This window comes from Pseudophryne corroboree, chromosome 2 (genome assembly GCF_028390025.1).
Source record: "Pseudophryne corroboree isolate aPseCor3 chromosome 2, aPseCor3.hap2, whole genome shotgun sequence".
Lineage (NCBI taxonomy): Eukaryota > Metazoa > Chordata > Amphibia > Anura > Myobatrachidae > Pseudophryne > Pseudophryne corroboree.
The window spans coordinates 235,553,376-235,566,101 of NC_086445.1; the positions used below are offsets into that span (position 1 = coordinate 235,553,376).

Sequence of the window (12,726 nt, forward strand, 5' to 3'; positions counted from 1 at the left end):
GATTACCCTGCATTTTCTGAGTAGCTCCAGACTTACTCTGCCATTGCGACCAGCTCAGTCCTTTTCGTTCCTGGTTTGACATCACAAACACACCCAGCGTTCGCCCAGCCACTCCCCTGTTTCTACAGCCACTCCCGCGGTTTTCCCTGAAACGCCTGCGTTTTTCCGCACACTCCCAGAAAACGGCCAGTTTCCGCCCAGAAACACCCACTTCCTGTCAATCACACGCCGATCAGCAGAACGATGAAAAAACTTCGTAACGCCGTGAGTAAAATACCAAACTTTTGTGCTAATTTACTTGGCGCAGGCGCGCTGCGTACATTGCGCATGCGCAGTTTGCGACTAATCGCTCCGTAGCGAAAAAAAATAACGAGCGAACAACTCCGAATGACCCCCAATGTTGATTGCTTTTTTGGTTTTACTCACAAACATGAATCAGGCCTGGTGTTAGCAAATATTCCAAGTTATCATTTGTTTACTTTGTCAACTGACATGTAGGGAAGGGAGTCCAAGGTACAGTGCAGCAGTGCTATATCTACCTACAGTAGTATGCCCTCGCCCCACCATGCAGCACTAAACAGTGTGGGAAGGATAAAAGCAGAAGCAGTTAGTGTGATGGTAAGAGTCCCTGTATATTTAATATATACATTTGTTTTATCTTGATTGATTTGTGATCTGAATTGATTTGTGAATTTAAATGTAGTTTCTGTATTAGCTCTGCTTTTTTTTTATAAAATACTGAACCTGATTCAACTTATGGACTAAGGGTTTTTTTCAGGTTTGTTAGCACCCATATTTACTATGCACAGGAACAATATAACTCACCCAAATCTAAATATGTCTGCACATGTTACATCTGCCCCACCTGCAGAGTAACATGGTTTTGCCATTAGTGTGCTTTTTCTGGTTTGCTAACAAACCTGAAAAAGACCCTAAGGGGATATTCAATAAGTGGCAAATTTTCCGACAGTCGGAAAATCGGCACTAATTCGACCTGTGTGTATTCAATAGTGGGTGTTTTTGCCCATTTTTTAATCCATTTTCACCCATGCCTTTTTTTTTTTTTTTTGTCAAATCGGCATGGGCGAAAATGGGCCAATAAACTGCCAAAAATGCCTGCAAATTCTACAAAACACGTGGATTGGTGGCAAATTCGTCGATTCACATGGTTTTTGCCCATGCGGATTTTTCGACCAGTCTAAAAAACAGCACGGGCATTGAGTAGGTCAAATGTAACTTTGAACTAAAAACGGGCGAAAAGTGCAGTTTTTTCGACTGGTCAAAAAAAATGGCACTAATTGAATACCCCCCTAAATCTGTACCTTCCAGCAAGAGATGAACACATTTTTAACAAAATTTCATAAAAATCCATATTTCCCTGTAACAGACCCATTTCCAGAGTAGTGCAGTACCTGCAATACAATCTTTGTCTTCCACTTTTGCTTCTCCATTCTGTAGAATGCTGCACTGCATTTGTAAGTTTGTGTCTTGTGGACTTTATAGTCTATAGGTGGGTACACACTAGGTGATGTGCTCAGTGAGCAACATTGCCTAGTGTGTCCCCCTCTCTGGCCACCTGGCATGGGTATACACACTGTGCAATATCACTAGCGATATGGCACAGAGACGTCATGCCGCTGCCAGCCGGAGCATGCAGCTTTGGACAATGAGTTCAAATTGAGCAGCATGCATGGCCGAGACCGAGGGTTGTTAACGACCCATGGGGCCACGCATCACTCGTAGTTTACAGCGAACAGACTAGTCGATATAGTAAACAACGTCACTCGGGAAAAGTCAAAATGAGCAACATTGTTCACTATATCGACTAGTGTGTATAGGCCTTAAGAATAGAGCTGGGACAACAGACAAGGCTTAGGTATAAGCTGCAGGAAGTGGGGTTAGGTTTAGAAACCATGGGAAAGGGTTAGGGTTATGATGGGGGGTGTTAGGTTTAGGCTGCGGGAAGGCAGGTTTAGGGTTAGGGAGAATTGGGGTAAAGTAAGTATACTTACCTTCCCCATGTCGGTATTCTAAGCATCGGAACACCTCCTGACCGCTGGCATTTCCTACCCAACGCATCTCATCTCTTATCCCCACTACTACCTTTGCTAATGTATTATTCCTAATTTGTCTATGCCTGTGCTCCTTCCAAAAGTGTACTATTGCAATATACTATACATATATGGTACAGTATATGTTGCTATATAAAGTATATATATATATATATATATGTATATATATATACTGTATATATATCATACCTCACAACTGTCCCGATTTTCGCGGGACAGTCACATTTTTTTTGGGACTGTCCTTCTGTCCCACCAGTGGGTTACAGTGTCCCGCGGTGGGAGGGCAGTTGGGAGGCTCCAGTCACTCACAGTCTGCTTAGCAGAGCAGCGGTGAATAGACGCTGTGCGCATGTGCACTGTGTCTATTCAGAGGTGACAATGGGAGAGAGGGCATGCCAGCAGCTCACAGAGCATGGCCCCTCAGTGATGACATACGGGGGTATGGCTTTGCTGGAGTACCGTCGACAATACCATTAGGGAGGCATCTGACTGGGTCCAAATGTATTCTGCAGCAGGACAACAGCCACACATAAAGCCAATGTCATTAAGAACTATCTTCAGCATAAAGAAGAACAGGGAGTCCTAGAGTGATGATATAGCCCTGATCTCAACATCATCAATCTGTCTAGGATAACATGAAGAGACAGAAGGATTTGATTGCCATGCTTTCTGCAGAATTGCAGTTGTAGGCTGAGACATGTCCTGAAACAGTCACAACACGCCGGCATTTTTGCCACCACTCCCCGATGCCTCCCCCAAATGGTACCTGTCTATCACTTTTGTGAAAAAATCCTTACTGTAAGCAACAACTCTAAAGTACCTTGGCAGTGCGCAGTATAATGCATGTACAGTCAGCCAATAATCGCTCAACTGTAAATATTGGCATTGCATACTTCTCTGAGGCACTTTCATTAGTATTGAGAAAGCTAGAATTTATACTAAACATGTTGCTACTTTGTTTCCATCCACAAGTAATGACTGCTGAAGGAAATGCACAGTATTATATATTATCATGCTGTCTTTCTTAAATCTATTCAGGGTATTGTGAGAGAACAGCTAGGGGTGGCCAAGAAGTCAATATACTTAGGGGCCTAATCGTCCTCTCCACAGCACTGAATCAATACAAGGAACACAATAACTGCATACTTGGTCAAACCTCGAATAGAGTCCTGGAGGAGGCAACCATGTCCAAGGGGCAGGGCCGTGCCACTTCTATTGTATCACTGTGGCTCCATTCCCCAGGCTGCCCATTTCCCTTCTTTTGCTGGTTGGGGTCAGCTGCCCAAAATTCAGGGCTCCCTTGAACCTTCCAGGACAGGTGGCAAGTATGAATAACTTACAAGGTAGAATAATGGAGGAAGTATTCTTGTGGCAGCAATGTCTGTCTGCTTGTGGTGTAAAGTTGTGAAGGCGAGGCAGATAAATAAATATAAGCAACCCTGTGGACTCCGACCCACCCTGCTAATCTTATATAACATGTTCACCATACTGTACCTCTAGAATAACATGGATAAGAAATAGCACTGTGTGTTTGTTTTCAAGAAAAAATATTATAATTATTAAGAGTCTCTTCATTTCATTTAGATCACAAAATATTCCTTATGTGCAAAATGCTGTATAAAAATAGGTAGCGAAAAATTGCTTGTAGCATCTTTCACACGCAAATGGTAATGCACATCCTTTGAGAAGATAATAAGAGCGGTGTATATGAATATCTGGTGTTATCTTCTTTTCAAAGCAAAGATCTTCTCCACATCTTGTTCAATGGGGGTCATTCCGAGTTGTTCGCTCGTTATTTTTTTCTCGCAACGGAGCGATTAGTCGCTAATGCGCATGCGCAATGTCCGCAGTGCGACTGCGCCAAGTAAATTTGCTATGCAGTTAGGAATTTTACTCACGGCATTACGAGGTTTTTTCTTCGTTCTGGTGATCGTAATGTGATTGACAGGAAGTGGGTGTTTCTGGGCGGAAACTGGCCGTTTTATGGGAGTGTGTGAAAAAACGCTACCGTTTCTGGGAAAAACGCGGGAGTGGCTGGAGAAACGGAGAAGTGTCTGAGCGAACGCTGGGTGTGCTTGTGACGTCAAACCAGGAACGACAAGCACTGAACTGATCGCACTGGCAGAGTAAGTCTCGAGCTGCTCAGAAACTGCACAGAGAAGTCTTTTTGCAATATTGCGAATCTTTCGTTCGCAATTTTGATAAGCTAAGATTCACTCCCAGTAGGCGGCGGCTTAGCGTGTGCAAAGCTGCTAAAAGCAGCTTGCGAGCGAACAACTCGGAATGACCCCCAATGTTCTTCAAAGGAATAGAAGTGAGAAAGACAAAAAAGCGCCTCTAGTGCATTAATCACTTATATGATAAAATATTTAACCCCCTGCAAGTCTGCCTAGCAGAAGGCTGGTCAGATGAGCGTGTAATGAATAAACCCGCAAATCTTATCATATGGCTGGCACTCAGAGGTGTCACTAGAGGGTTGTAGAAGTGCAGACCACACTCGGGTGTCACCCTTCCAGGGGTTGACACAAAAATACTGCCTCTTCTGCAGTGACCAGGAGCCAAGTCCTGTACTGTGACATTATTGCGCAGCTTCCAATTCCTGTCATTTTGGAGAAGCCTGCAGTACAGACATAGGGGGTCATTTCGAGTTGATCGCTAGCTGCCGTTGTTCGCAGCACAGCGATCAGGCTAAAAATCGGCATTTCTGTGCATGCGTATGGGCCGCAGTGCGCATGCACGACGTACTTTCACAAAAAACTATGTAGTTTCACACAAGGTCTAGCGACGCTTTTCAGTCGCACTGCTGATCGTTGAGTGATTGACAGGAAGAGGGTGTTTCTGGGTGGTAACTGACCGTTTTCGAAGAGTGTGTGTAAAAACGCAGGCGTGCCAGATAAAAAAAATACAGGAGTGGCTGGGGAAACGGGGGAGTGGCTGGCCGAACGCAGGGTGTGTTTGTGACATCAAAATAGGAACTAAATAGTCTGAAGTGATCGCAAGCTAGGAGTAAGTCTGCAGCTACTCTGAAACTGCTTGAAAATATTTTGCCGCCGTTCTGCTATCCTTTCGTTTGCACTTCTGCTAAGCTAAGATACACTCCCAGAGGGCGGCGGCTTAGCGTTTGCACTGCTGCTAAAAACAGCTAGCGAGCTATCAACTCGGAATGACCCCCATAGTCTCCAGGGTTCAGTGGCGCACCCAGGGGGGTTTCCGAGCACCTAGAAACCCCCCCTCCACAAAATATATATATATATATTATATATATATATATTTTTTTTTTTTTTTCTTTCTGTTTTTGCTGCATGAGTATTATTAATGGCTGTCTAGTGTCCTCTGCAGCTTGCTGTCTTCCTGGTGGCACTTGTAAGTGCTTAATAAAAGTTTACTTTATTTTAATTATAGTACATATATATCCATGTGCATACATATATACACATGTATATACATACATATAAACACACACATGATATATATACACATGCGTGTATATATACGTGTACTGTATGTATATATATATATATATATATATATATATATATACACATACACACACACACACACACAGAGTATATGTATGCATGTTTAATATGCTATGTATGTGTGTGTGTATATATATATATATATATATATATATATACTGCTCAAAAAAATAAAGGGAACACTAAAATAACACATCCTAGATCTGAATGAATGAAATATTCTTATTAAATACTTTGTTCTTTACATAGTTGAATGTGCTGACAACAAAATCACACAAAAATTAACAATGGAAATCAAATTTATTAACCCATGGAGGTCTGGATTTGGAGTCACACTCAAAATTAAAGTGGAAAAACACACTACAGGCTGATCCAACTGTGATGTAATGTCCTTAAAACAAGTCAAAATGAGGCTCAGTAGTGTGTGTGGCCTCCACGTGCCTGTATGACCTCCCTACAACCCATACAAGTGGCTCAGGTTGTGCAGCTCATCCAGGATGGCACATCAATGCGAGCTGTGGCAAGAAGGTTTGCTGTGTCTGTCAGCGTAGTGTCCAGAGCATGGAGGTGCTACCAGGAGACAGGCCAGTACATCAGGAGACGTGGAGGAGGCCGTAGGAGGGCAACACCCCAGCAGCAGGACCGCTACCTCCGCCTTTGTGCAAGGAGGAACTGGAGGAGCACTGCCAGAGCCCTGCAAAATGACCTCCAGCAAGCCACAAATGTGCATGTGTCTACTCAAACGATCAGAAACAGACACCATGAGGGTGGTATGAGGGCCCGACGTCCACAGGTGGGGGTTGTGCTTACAGCCCAACACCGTGCAGGACGTTTGGCATTTGTCAGAGAACACCAAGATTGGCAAATTCGCCACTGGTACCATTTGGGCATGAAAAATGGTTCAAGGAACGTTTGTGACACATTTTTATAAATACTTTTACACGTAATGAATATTTTGCCGTTTAAATTAAATGTATTTGTTGAAAAACATACTCGTGCTAGAAAGGACAGGCACTCATGGACTTTTCTTGGACAGGGATATTTAACATGTGGCCCTCTAGCTATTGTGGAACTACACAGCCCAGGAAGTTTTGCTATTAGGGCATGGTAAAACTGTTGCAGGGTATGCTGGTATGTTTAGTTCCTTTAGGGGCAGAGAAGGACAGATTATCCACTAGTCATTGTAACCTTTACTACATCTGTACACAGGACATGTAACTTTTTTTGCAACTACAGTAATCAGTATTTCAAGCTGTTCAAGAAGGAAAAATGGACAGGGCAAAAATATAACAATAAAAGATAAGCTTGGATAGTATTAACATTTCTATAAAACACATTGCACAAAGGGGGTAATTCCAAGTTGATCGCAGCAGGAATTTTGTTAGCAGTTGGGCAAAACCATTTCCACTGCAGGTGTGGTAGATATAACATTTGCAGAGAGAGTTAGATTTGGGTGGGGTGTGTTCAAACTGAAATCTAAATTGCAGTGTAAAAATAAAGCAGCCAGTATTTACCCTGCACAGAAACAAAATAACCCACCCAAATCTAACTCTCTCTGCAAATGTTATATCTGCCCCCCCCCCTCCCCCCTGCAGTGCACATGGTTTTACCCAGCTGCTAACAAATTTGATGCTGCGATCAACTTGGAATTACCCCCAAAGTTCTTTTGCTGGTTATAATGCTCCATTAGCTCAATTAAATTGCACTACTTAAAGAGGGAGTGGGGAGCCATTTCTCTACCAAGGGCCATTTGGATATTTATAAAATCCTTCGGGGGCCATACAAAAATGATCAACTTAAAAATGAGTCTACCCCCAGTAGTTATGCCCCAAGTCAGTAGTTATGCCACCAGTCAGTTGTTATGCCCCAGTAGATATGCCCCCAGTCACTTGTTATGCCCCATTAGATATGTCCCCAATCACTTGTTATGCCCCTTTAGATATGCCCCCATTCACTTTTTATGCCCCATTAGATATGCCCCCAAGTCAGTTGTTATGCCCCATTAAATATGCCCCCTGTAGGTTATGCCCCCTAGTAGCGCTGCTTACACACACCCATAAAAAAAAAATAACCACACAATACTTACCAGCCCAGCTCCTGGTTCCAGACCACTGCCCTCCGCCTGGCCGCCCGTTCCTCGAAACTGTGGGAGAGACATCATGACATCTCTCCCATAGCACCGCTAAGCCGCACATGTACACTGCCTGAGCCGGAGCTCAGGAGTGAGCTCCTGCCTCCGCCTGCTGCTTGGGAGAAGGAGCCAGGTGCCCGCTGGTAACAAAGTCTCAGTGGGCGTCCGGCATCTCCCTCAGTTAGGTGAGCCTGGCCGGGCCAGATCAAGTGGCTTTGCGGGCCTTATACGACCCGTGGGCCTGAGGTTCCCCACCCCTGACTTAAAGCATCCTCTGCATCTGGCATGTGCAGGGCCGGCTCCAGGCCTACTAGCACCCCGAGCGAGAATTTTAGGAGCTCCCCACCCTAATGACATGTGAAAAGGAGGGCGTTACTTGTGCGAGCCTAAGGCGCGCACGCTCCTGGAAAAGTAGTCATTGCCTTCTGAAAGGGAAATCTGCATCCGTATGACAGGAAGAGTGATGTCTTGAAGAAGCCCCCCTTCAAACGATACATTTGCATTCTTCCTCCTGTAAGTAAAAATGGGTCAGTGAGCGCCATAGGCCAAAAAAGGGGTGTGGTCTCACAAGGAAGCGGCAAAGCCACAATATAATGCCACCAATTCAAATTACACTATGCAGCAGCACAATCTTATTCACAGTACACCGCTCCTGATTTATATTACACCACATACCGTGATAGAGTAACATTTTCATGTTATGTCACACAGTAGTGTCCCTTAGTTACGTTACGCCACACAGTAGTACCCAGTGGTCGAAGTGGAGGCATGGAAAGGTCAAGGTGCAATTATGTGCGCGCCAAGGGCACTCGCGCTCTGGAAAAGGGGGTGTGTCCTTCAATGTAGTAGAACCCCTTATAATATCTAGTACTGGTGCCCCTTTCACATTACACCACACAGTATGAGCCGAAATTCACAATATAGCACATGGTATGAGCCGAAATTCACATTACAGTACATGGTATGAGCCAAGATTCACATTATAGCACAGAGAATGAGCCGAAATTCACATTATAGCACACAGTATGAGCCGAAATTCACATTATAGCACACAGTATGAGACGAAATTCACATTATAGCACATGGTATGAGCCAAAATTCACATTATGGCACATGGTATGAGCCAAAATTCACATTATAGCATACAGAATTAGCCGAAATTCACATTATAGCACACAGAATGAGCTGAAATTTACATTATGCCACATGGAATGAGACAAAATTTAGGGAGAGTGACAGCAGGGACATAGGGACAGGGAGACTAACAGAGAGACAGGGAAAGTGACAGCAGGGACATAGGGACAGGGAGAGTGACAGAGGGACAGGGAAAGTGACAGCAGGGACATAGGGACAGGGAGAGTTACCAAGGGAAAGTGACAGCAGGGACATAGGGATAGGGAGAGTGACAGAGGGACAGGGAAAGTGACAGCAGGGACATAGGGATAGGGAGAGTGACAGAGGGACAGGGAAAGTGACAGCAGGGACATAGGGACAGGGAGAGTTACCAAGGGACAGGGAAAGTGACAGCAGGGACATAGGGATAGGGAGAGTGACAGAGAGACAGGGAAAGTGACAGCAGGGACATAGGGACAGGGAGAGTGACAGAGGGACAGGGAAAGTGACAGCAGGGACATAGGGACAGGGAGAGTGACAGAGGGACAGGGAAAGTGACAGCAGGGACATAGGGATAGGGAGAGTGACAGAGAGACAGGGAAAGTGACAGCAGGGACATAGGGACAGGGAGAGTGACAGAGGGACAGGGAAAGTGACAGCAGGGACATAGGGACAGGGAGAGTGACAGAGGGACAGGGAAAGTGACAGCAGGGACATAGGGACAGGGAGAGTAACACAGAGACAGGTAAAGTGACAGCAGGGACATAGGGACAGGGAGAGTGACAGAGGGACAGGGAAAGTGACAGCAGGGACATAGGGACAGGGAGAGTAATAGAGAGACAGGGAAAGTGACAGCAGGGACATAGGGACAGGGAGAGTTACAAAGGGACAGGGAAAGTGACAGCAGGGACATAGGGATAGGGAGAGTGACAGAGAGACAGGGAGAGTGACAGCAGAGACATAGGGACAGGGAGAGTGACAGAAGGACAGGGTAAGTAACAGCAGGGACATAGGGACAGGGAGAGTAACAGAGTTACAGGGAAAGTGACAGCAGGGACATAGGTACAGGGAAAGTGACAGAGAGAGGAACAGCAAGGGCATACAGTAGGGACTAGAGAGAGAGAAAGGCAGCAGAGTAAGATTACCTATTTAGCAGCGGCAGGGCTGAGAATGCTGTGGTCTGCAGTGGATGAGGAGGCTGTGGTCAGCATGGTGCAGGGGTGCAGAGAAGGATTCAGGATGGTGGCGGTGTAGCAGAGGAGGCAGAGGGGGGTGGTAGTAGAAGGAGGAGGCTGTGGTCGGACGCACTGCGGCTCCTATTGTAACACCCAGGGAAGTATGATGTTAGTGTAGAGCAGTGGTTCTCAAACCCGGTCCTCAGGACCCCACACGGTTCACGTTTTCCATGTCACCCAGCAGGTGCACTGTGCATCACCAACTGTCATATTTTAAAAATCTACAGGTGACCTGCAAAACATGAACCGTGTGGGGTCCTGAGGGCCGAGTTTGAGAACCTGTGGTGTAGAGTATTGAATATATTCCTTACTAGTAATAATTGGTCTGTTGGCATGGGTTTTCTGCTTCTTCAGTAAATGGTAACAAGGTTTCTGAATCTTGCATTAAACAAGTGGACTCAATTAAAACAGTTTTCAGTTTTGAAATAAAATAATTCAAATAAAATAAATACAATTTTCAATATCGCTTACAAAAGGCAAAATTAATCAGTTTATTATGCTGGAACTCAATTTGCTGATCTGAAGTCTCACACAGCACAGACAAATACAACCTGCCAATGGATGGTTATCAATAAGGTAGTCAAACAATTTCTCTTAGTTAGAATTAAATTATCCAAAGACATACCAGACCCTTATTGTTCTAAGCCAATTTAAATGCAAAACACAAATACAATCTAAATAATGTTTTACACAAAACAATGCATTAAAATAGAACAAATTTCAACGCTGGGGCACCATATACTAATTATGGCCAGTTACACAGTTCTCGTTGGAGTACTCAGAAGTTCCTTATTACATTTCCCAGTTTAGCAAGCTCTGAGCCTTATTGTACTGTACTTTACATATAGAAGGATGGCAGGGAGGGGCTTCCAAAAGTTCCTGGGTCTCCTCCACAGGCAATAACAGCTGAATACTGTATCAATATGTTCCCTGAAATGCTGACACTTTATTAACTCACTTTGTGCTGCACTAGTAGACTATTAAGCAATCCTGCCAGGTAGGGGAGGGTAAAAGGGTCTCCTGCTGTTAGTCAACATATAAGTAACAGATATTAGAAGTAGTGCCAAAGTCTCTCTCACTTAGAGTGATGCCTATTTACTTTTGCCTTACTTTCAGCAGCCTTTAGGCAGTGTCCCCTGCTAATGTATCTCCCTGTCACAGTTACTGCCCTAGGAGAGTGTGATCTGTCCTCTTTGCTCTCCAGCTGCAGCTCTAAAGGAGGAGGTGCTTCCTGACCCTTCTACACTGGGAGGTGAGTAGCTGCATCACTGTCCTTGGATGCCAGAAGATGTCCCTAAACACAGCCTCAATTGTCTCTGCTGCTGCTGCCATCATCCACGATTCTCACAGGGATATGCGTAGCTGATCACCGAGTCCCCTAGCTGCTGCCGTCAATCTCCTTTCCTTCCAGTCACCGGGAACATCCCAACACACTGCAGCTATTACATACCCTCCAACATTTTACACATAAAAACCGGTACAAATTAGAATAGGGGGCATGGCCACGGGTAAAGGGGGCGTGGTCACTCCCCTTTTCCTATACTTTCAATGGAAGCTTTTAGAGCCAAAAATCGGTACAGACCATAAAAAAAGGTACTGTACCTATTAAAAAGGTACAGTTGGAGGGTATGCTATTAGCGCTGCTCCACTCTTTGCTCTCTGTCCTTCTAAGATGGCCGCCGCCCAACTGCCAACTGTCCCAGCCCTCAGCTGTTAGCTGTCCCAGCGCATGCCAGCTACAGCACAGAGCATATCTTTAACCCTTTCCCTGCAGCAAGTCACAAAGCGTTCAGCCAGGCTGCATTTTGTAGAGGGGGAAAAGGGCACAGAAGTCACATAAATATCCGTGGCAGCCCTGATGGGGTGCCACACTATGACCGCAGCATTACTATTTCAAATCTGCCACAGACTGACAGACAATCAGGAGCAGTCCTGCCTCCTGCTGCTCTGTGCTGGCTCTACAATGTCAGACTGGAGCCTGCACACTGCTAATTCAAAAAAAAAATACTTCCGGGTCTGTGGAGAAGGGCCAGTATGCCATACCGTCGCATACCAGACCACTTTAACCACTGTAGTATCCCTTTTACACAATGCCCACAGTAGAAGTGCCTCCTAAACATAGCGCCCACAGAAGTAGTGACACACAACGCCCACAGTAGAAGTGCCCCTAACACACAATGCCAAAAATAGTAGTGCCACACCTAATGCCCACAGTAGTGCCACACATAACGCCCAAAGTAGTAGTGCCCTTTACATACCCACAGCGGTATAAGTACCGTACATAGGGCCCAATTCAGACCTGATCGCTGCTGTGCATTTTTGCAGTGGTCTGTGATCAGATAGCCGCCACCCATAGACTGAAAACCTGCCTCGTGCAATTGTGCGAAAGCGTGTGTATGCTGTGCAAAAACTTTGTCAGACAGTGGACATTTGCAAATCCGTTTGCAAAAATAATTTGATGATGAGTGAGTTGCGGTCTGTGCATAGCTCAGGACTTACTCCTGCAGTGTGATACAAACAGGCTGATCGGGCCGAAGCTGACGTCACACACCCACCCTGAAAACGCTTGGGAACGCCTGCGTTTTCCCTGACACTCCCAGAAAACGGCCAGTTACAACCCTCAAATCTTGGCTTCCTGTCAATCACCTTGCATGCGCCTAGCATTTGAAATGTTTATCACCATCATGTCGCTGTTT

At 45.2% G+C, this 12,726-nt stretch overlaps 1 protein-coding gene across 3 annotated transcripts in view; it reads left to right on the plus strand.

Moving 5' to 3' along the window:
* The first annotated feature begins 511 nt into the window (after positions 1-511).
* Positions 512-12,726, plus strand: part of LOC135011660 (retinol dehydrogenase 7-like) — a 132,593-nt gene continuing 120,378 nt past the window's right edge. Inside the window, exons 1-2 of one of the 3 annotated variants that reach the window (XM_063952479.1) lie at positions 553-618; positions 11,192-11,282. The gene's annotated coding sequence lies outside the window, so the exon portion shown is untranslated. Of the gene's footprint in view, positions 619-11,191; positions 11,283-12,726 lie in introns of all 3 variants that reach the window. The other 2 variants (XM_063952478.1, XM_063952480.1) reach the window with 2 other exon arrangements.